The sequence below is a fragment of the Macaca mulatta genome, chromosome 4 (assembly GCF_049350105.2).
Source record: "Macaca mulatta isolate MMU2019108-1 chromosome 4, T2T-MMU8v2.0, whole genome shotgun sequence".
Taxonomy (NCBI): domain Eukaryota; kingdom Metazoa; phylum Chordata; class Mammalia; order Primates; family Cercopithecidae; genus Macaca; species Macaca mulatta.
The window spans coordinates 155,874,443-155,882,411 of record NC_133409.1 but is presented as its reverse complement, the minus strand read 5'-3'; the positions used below and the strand labels follow the sequence as shown (position 1 = coordinate 155,882,411).

The following is a 7,969-nucleotide window of genomic DNA, read 5'->3' as shown; positions in this document are numbered from 1 at the left end:
TGACAGGCCTTTTCTGAGACAGGAGAGGCTGCAGGAGAGGGGTCTTTTTTGTGGCTTCTTCTTGGAATGCTCTTTCTCCCAGATCTTTCTATGGTTGCCTCTTCTCATCCTTCAGAACTGTGGGAGATTCTATTTTCCAAAAATGGCCACAGCAATATTCCCAGTCCCAAATGTTCTTCCAGAACCTTGCTAGTCTCTGGTAGGAGGTGAAGGCTATTCTCCCATTCGACCTCCCAATCTGGTTGGGACATTTTTACTGCATCCATGAATAGTATTTGACAGAGTGCCAGTGAGTGACTTCAATGGCTAGGTTATAAGAAGTGAGATGTCACTTGATACCTGACTCTCTCTCAGGATGCTCACCTTTGGAACCCAGCCACCATACCGTGAGAAAGCCCAGGCCATCTGGGGAGACAACCTGTGGATGTTTTGGCCTATAGCAAAACTAGGGACTCAGCAGATAGCCAGGGTCAACTGCCAGATCTGTAATTGAGTGAGCCTATAGGTGACTTCAACCCCAGCCTTCAAGCCTTCCAACTGAGCACCAGGCAGACATCATAGACAACTATGCCCTCTGTGCCCTGTCCAAATTCCTGACCCACAAATCCATGACCACAAAAACTGATTATTTTATGCCACTATGTTTTGGGATAATTTGTTATAGAGCTGTAATAAGTGAAACTCAGTTAAGATGTCACCTCAGAGCCTTTCTTGACATTGCTCACCAAAATCACATGCACCAGTCATTCTCCATCACATTACCCTATTTCATTTTCTTTATATTTTTTACTGTGGTAAAATATACATAACATAAACTTTCCCATTTTAACCATTCTCAAGTGTACAATTCAGTGGCATTAAGTATATTCACAATATTGAACAATCACCACTGTTCATCATTCCAAACAGAAATTGTGTCCATTAAATAATTCCCCATTCCCCTCTCCTCCCAACTGCTGGAACCTGTAATCTACTTTATGTATCTGTAAGTTTGCTTATTCTAGATACCTCACCTAAGTGGAATCATACCATATTTGCCCTTTTGTGTCTGGCTTATTTCACTTAGCATAATGTTTTCAAGGTTCATTCATGTTGTAACATGTATCAGAATTTCCTTCCTTTTTCAGCTTGAATAATATTCTATGGTATGTGTATACCACATTTTGTTACCCATTCAATTATTAATGGACAATTGGGTTGCTTCCACCTTTTGGCTATTGTAAATAATGCTGTTATGAACATGGATGCACAAATATCTCTTCAAGATCTTGCTTTCAATTTTTTTTCCTTCCTTCCTTCCTTCCTTCCTTCCTTCCTTCCTTCCTTCCTTCCTTCCTTCCTTCCCTCCCTGCCTCCCTCCCTCCCTGCCTCTCTCCCTCCCTCCCTCCCTCCCTTTCTTTCTTTCTTTCTTTCTTTCTTTCTTTTCTTTCTTTCTTTCTTTCTTTCTTTCTTTCTTTCTTTCTTTCTTTCTTTCTTTCTTTCTCTCTTTTCTTCCTTTCTTCCTCTCTTTTCTTTCTTTCTCCCTCTCTTTTCTTTCTTTCACCTTTTTTTGAGACAGGGTCTTGCTTTGTCACCCAGGCTGCAGTGCAGTGGTGCAACCGTAGCTCACTGCAGCCTCAGTCTCCTGGGCTTAAGTGATCCTCCCACCTCAGCCTCCTGAGTAGCTAGGACTACATTTGCTGTCAATTCTTTTGGGTATATACCAAGACATAAAGTTGCTGGATCATGTGGTAATCCTATGTTTAACTTTTTGAGGAACTACCGAACAGTTTTCCACATAATCTGCACCATTTTACATTCCCACCAACAAAGCATGGGTTGCAATTTGCCTGCATACTAGCTAACACTTGCTATTTTCCTTTGCTTTAATAATAACTATCCTAATGGGTGTAAAGTGGTACCACATTGTGGTTTTTATTTGCATTTCCCTAATGGCTACTTATATTGAGCATTTTATTATGTGTTTATACAGTACGTCTTCTTTGGAAAATTTTCTATTTCTTTCTATTCAAATACTTTGCCCATTTTTGAATTGGGTTTTTGTTAATATTCTGAATATTAATCCCTTATCAGATATATGATTTGCAAATATTTTCTCCCTTTCTGTGGGTTGTCTTTTCACTTTCTTAATAGTGTCCTTTGATGCACAAAAGTTAGGAACTTTGATGAAGTCCAATTTATCTATTTTTTTGTTTCCTATGCTTTCAGTATCATATCCAAGAAATCACTGCCAAATGCAATGTCATGAAGATTTTCTTGTAGGTGTTATGTTTTCTTCTAATGATTGTATATTTTTAGCTTTTGCGTTTAGGTCTTTGATCCATTTTGAGTGAATTTTTTAGTGTGGTGTAGGTAAGGGTTCATCTTCATTCTTTTGCATATGGACATGCAGTTTTCCCAGAGCCATTTGTTGAAAAGACTGTCCTTTGCCCAGTGAATGGTCTTGGTGCTTGCTCTTGTTGAATATCAGTTGGTCATATTATTTCTTTGCTGTCTATTCTCTTCCATTGGTCTATATATCTGTTTTTATGTCAGTATAACATTCTTTTGATTACTGTAGACTTGTAGTAACTTTTAAAATCAGAAAGTATTACAACTTTGGTCTATTTATTTATTTATTTATTTGCTATTTGGGATCCTTTGAGATACCACGTGAATTTTAGGATGAGTTTTTCTTATTATCTAGAAAAAACACTATTAGGATTTTTATAGGGATTACATTGAAGCTGTTGATCACTTTGGATGACATTATTCTGTTAGCAGTATTAAGTCTTCCAATCCAATGCAATGTCTTACCATTCATTTATATCTTAATTTCTTTTGGTAGTGTTTTGTAGTTTTCAGTGTACAAATCGTTCACTTCCTTGGTTAAATTTATTCTTAAGTATTTTATTTTTATGCAATTATTAAGTACAATTGTTTTCTTAATTTCCCTTTTGGATTGTTCATTGTTAGTGTATAGCAATGCAACTAATTTTTGTGTATTGATTTTATATTCTGCAACTTTCCTGAATTCCTTTATTAGCTCTGGGTATTTTTGTGGAATCTTCAGAGTTGTCTACACATAAAATCATGCCATCTTCAAATCATGCCATCTTCAAACCTTTTCAATTTGTATAACGTATCTTTCTTTTTCTTAACTAATTACTCTGGCTAGAACTTCCAATACTATGTTGTAAATTCTGATGATTTTATGTTGCATGACCTCGGAACTCTTACCTGCTTGTTTTAAACCCATCAATTAAAACTCCCTGAGAGAAATCTGTTTGGATAATGCTCTAGACCCAGTAAAGGTATTAGCCCAAGGGTCCCTCTTCCTCTCCCGCTACCTGCATTCTCTGACCTTCATATGTATGGCCTTCAGTCATACCATGTACCTGTCACGACCTGCAAGAGGTAAAATCTTTATTTCCATCTTGTGTCTCTCTTGATTATTGAAGGGGTGCTCTCCAGCTTAATGATCCCAAATTAAAGAATATGTTAAATAGATAGTGGGCCCAAGTAAGCATTCTTACCTTGTTCCTGTCCTTAAGGGAAAGGGTTTTGGTCTTTCACCACTGAGTATGACATTAACTGTGGGTTTTTTATATATGGTTTTTATCATGTTAAGGGAGTTTTCATCCATTCCTAGTGTATGAGTGGTTTTTTTTGTTTTGTTTTGTTTTGTTTTTTTGAGACTGAGTCTCACTCTGTCACCGAGGTGGCGCTATCTTGGCTCACTGCAACCTCCGCCTCCCAGGTTCAAGCAATTCTTGTGCTTCAGCCTCCTGAGTAGCTGGGACTACAGGCACATGCCACCACTCCCACCTAATTTTTGTATTTTTAGTAGAGAAGGGGTTTCACCATATTGGCCAGGCTGGTCTCGAACTCCTGATCTCAGGTGATCTGCCTGCCTGGGCCTCCCAAAGTCCTGGGATTACAGGCATGAGCCACTGTGCCCGGCCTTATGAGTGATTTTTATTAAGAAAGTATATTGAATTTTGTCAACTGCTTTTTCCTGTATTAAGGTGATCATGTAATTTTGTCCCTGCATTCTATTAATGGGGTGTATCGCATTAATTAACTTTCAGTTGTTAAACCATTCATATTCCAGGAATAAATTTCACTCATTCATGGTGTATAATTCTTTTAATATGTTGCTGAATTTGGTTTGCTAATTTAGTATCTTGTTGATCTTCATAATTTTTATCAGTATTTGCATTATCTTATATATATGTATGTGTCACTTGAGAATGTAAGCTCCTTGCAGAAAAGGAACGCTGCTTTGTTTATTACAACTAGGATCATGCCCAGCTCAGTACATTTTTCTTGACTGCCAAGAAATGGCAATTTGGCAATGAAACATCTGAAAAAGAAAGGCAAGAAAAAGGCACTTAAGGGTACTTTTGGAGGCACAAATAAAATTCTCCCTAAGGAATCTCAGAGGTAGGAGGAATTTGAGAAGATCATAGTTTTCACAAAGTAGGTAGAGACAGAACTATATAAACATTCTGTGTTAACCTTCAGGTTTTTGTGGCCTGATAAAATACATTATACAAGTATATGTCAATACTCATAGTCAACTATTGTGGTAGGAAGAATTGTAAGATGATTCCATGGACCCTTCCGTTTCTAGTATTACTTACATAATTATGCTAGGTTACGTGGCAAAATAAATTTTGTAGATGTAGTTAAGGTTACTCATCAGTTGACTTTAAAATAGATTATCCTGCTGGGCCTAACCTGGTCACATGAGCCTTTTAAAAGCAGAGAGCTTTCTCCAGCTGGTAGCATGAGAAGGATTTGACTGTGGTTCGTAGCTTTGAAGATGAGGAGGACTCCATGGAAAGGACCTGAAAGGGGCCTTTAGGAGCTGAGACCAATCTCTAGTCAATAACCAGCAAGAAAATGGGGATCTCAGTCCTTCAATTACAAGGAAGTGTATCCTGTCGATGATCTCAATGAGCTTGGAAGTAGATTCTTCTACAGATCCTTTAGATGAGAATGCAACTTGATCAACACCTTGATTTAAGCCTTGTAAGAGCCCACAAAGAGAAACCAATTAGACCTACCCAGACTTCTGACCTACAGAACTGTGAACTGTAAATATGTATTGTTTTAAGCCACAAAGTTTGTAGGAATTTGTTACACAGCAATAGAAAGCTAATACAGCTGTCACCTGAACTGTCTTGACTTACATTATTTCCAGCTTTGTTGTCTTTGCAACTAAATCAGCCTCTTTAACCTCTTAAAAAATATTAAGCAATCTTCAAAGTTGAGAGAAATCAGAATCAGAGGCTGTGTCTTGCAGTGGCCTTGGGCTTCTACTTATCCTGGACATTTTGAACAAGGAGATCAAAAGGGTAATTTTTATTCTCTGTAGGAATAATTATCTGCTGGTATCAATGTCCATTTTATTCCTAGGTCATTTAGGTCAAATCTACTTACACAACTTCATCTTATATCACTCTATATCATGTATCCCACACAATAGCAATTATAAGACTATAAACTCTTTGGGAATTCATAAACTTTCAAACTTTCTATCATGTTGATTTCTATTCCCAGAATGCACTTCTTTCTTCCTTTCTTTGCTTGGATAGTTTCATCAGGGCCCATATTAAAATGTCACCTTTACTGGGAAGTTTACCATGGAGTAAAATGGCTTGCCGTTTCTTGGCCAAGTACATCACTTTGTTTACATCTTTAGTACATGTGACATTTCATTATATAATTTTAATTGTTCCATCTATATGCATGAATAGATTGTGAACTCTTGAGAACTAATTGTATTATATTTGTATCTATAATTCCTAAGAAATATGAGTGCTCAATAAACATTTGTTAAATAAATAAGAAAAACTACAGGAAAAAGAAATACTGGATTTGTTCTCTGAGGAGAGGAGGAAGTGATAAATTCCAGTACAGGAGTACTTAATTGGACATGCCAGTGGAGCATTGGACATGCTTTTTTTAATTGGACATGCCATCTGAGTAGAAATGTCTAGTAGGCAGCTAGGAGTACAGGATGGCAGCTCACAAATGAAGCAGTACAGATCATATTGTTCTTTAAAGTAATCTCTTCTAGGCATCATGACTTTGTTTACACTGCTTTCAGTAATTTTATTCTTCCATGTCAGATCTTTCTGCAAACCAAGTAACTTGAAATATCCCAATATTAGCAAATTAAAATGAAAATTATAGAGCTTTATAATTAAGAATTTGGGGGCCATTTCTTTTCTGTTTTAGATGCTTTTAAATATCACCTTTTAAATATAATGTTAGTCATTTTTAGTACTTCTCAATTCCTCAAATTTTGTATTTCTAGCAGCCAAAATTATAAATTTTAACATTCTATGTGTGATGGGATTTCTCTGTCCACTTTTGAGTTTTTTTACAATGTTATTTTTCATTTTGCCAATCTCTAAAAGCTTCACCATTATTTTATCAATGTCCTAAATGGCACATTCACTTTAATTTTTTATTTCTCAAAATTCATAGCCAAAACTTCGTTATTTCATATTGAAGAAGTCACTGTAGTAACTAGTATTTGAGTGTAGTATGCAGATCAGCAGCATCACTAAGGGCCTTTTAGAAATGCTGACTCCTAGACCTCTTTTCAGACCTTCTAAACAAGATCCTGAATGATTCAAAAGCACTTTAAATTTTGAGAAGCAAAATTGCTAGAATGTTTCTTAGCAAATTTATGGTCCATGTATACCAGATTTGTACAGTAGCCCCTGCATTATCTGTAGTTTCCCTTTCCAAAGTTTCAGTTACCTGATGTCAACTACTGTTCAAAAATATTAAAAGAAAAATTCCAGAAATAAACAATTTGTAAATTTAAAATTATGCTTCATTATGAGTAGTATGACAAAATCTCATGCCATCCTGTTTTATCCTACCTGGGACATGAATCATGTCTTGGTCCAGCACATCCACGACATTGTCTGCTCCTGACATCCAAACATGGACATTGCCATGGCTTCATGATCCAGAATCACCTGAAGCAGATGAAACTCCTGAGGTATTGTCAGAAGGTCAAGAGTAGCCTAGCACTGTGTCACAATACCTACATCATTCACCTCAGTTCATCTCATCACATAGGTATCTTATCATCTCACATCATCACAAGAAGTATGAGCACATACAAGATATTTTGAGAGACCACACTCACATAACTTTTACTACAGTATATTATTATAGTTGTTTTATTATTATTGTTAATCTCCTTCTGTGCCTAGTTTATAACAATTAGACTTTATCATAGGTATATATGTGTAGGGAAAAGCAGTACAGTATGTATAGGGTTCAGTATAATCCACAGTTTTAGGCATCCACTGAGGGTCTTGGAATGTATCCTCTGTGAATAAGAGGGGACCACTGTAATACTAATCTTGTATGAAAAATTTTTTGTTACTGAGTATGAATTTTACTTTTTGCATAATATATTAGGAGATGAAACTGCCTTGTTATCCTTAACTTTCTCGAAATTGAACATTTCTTTATATGCTAAAAAAAATTGGGCACCTGAAATTTTAAAGAAATGTTTAAAACTATCAAAACTCGTGTATCTAATATTTTCACTCTTATCATGGACTATTTTCTCCTTTTGTCCATACTTTGCAGTTAAAGAAACATGTTTTTGGTAAACTGATAAAGTGGATGAACTGATTTTTAGCTAATTGTTCATTCATTGATTTTTGTCTAATTGATTTATGGATTTTACTGATTCCACAAAAGCGAAGCTCTATTGAGAGGTAGTGTAAAGTTGCTCAAGCACCCAAGAAAGTCAGTTTTGGAGAGTCTAACAATATTCATTTTATAATTCTGTAGCTCTCTGATGTATAGAGAAGTTAAAAACCTAAAGTTTCACTTATGGTAAGTGGTAGTCCTGAGATTTGATCCTGGATGTAAACGGCAATGCTACTCTGTTCATTTCACCATGATCACTACATTACAGACACTCATTAAATAAGCAGTGATCATT

The 7,969-nt window shown here is 36.1% G+C and overlaps 1 long non-coding RNA gene across 1 annotated transcript; it reads right to left on the bottom strand.

Moving 5' to 3' along the window:
- Positions 1-4,112: 4,112 nt before the first annotated feature.
- On the bottom strand, positions 4,113-6,983 carry LOC144340545 (uncharacterized). The gene is made up of 2 exons (XR_013416774.1): positions 6,885-6,983; positions 4,113-4,345 (listed from the first exon to the last, which is right to left on the bottom strand). It is a non-coding gene; the product is annotated as an uncharacterized LOC144340545 (long non-coding RNA).
- Positions 6,984-7,969: the final 986 nt, after the last annotated feature.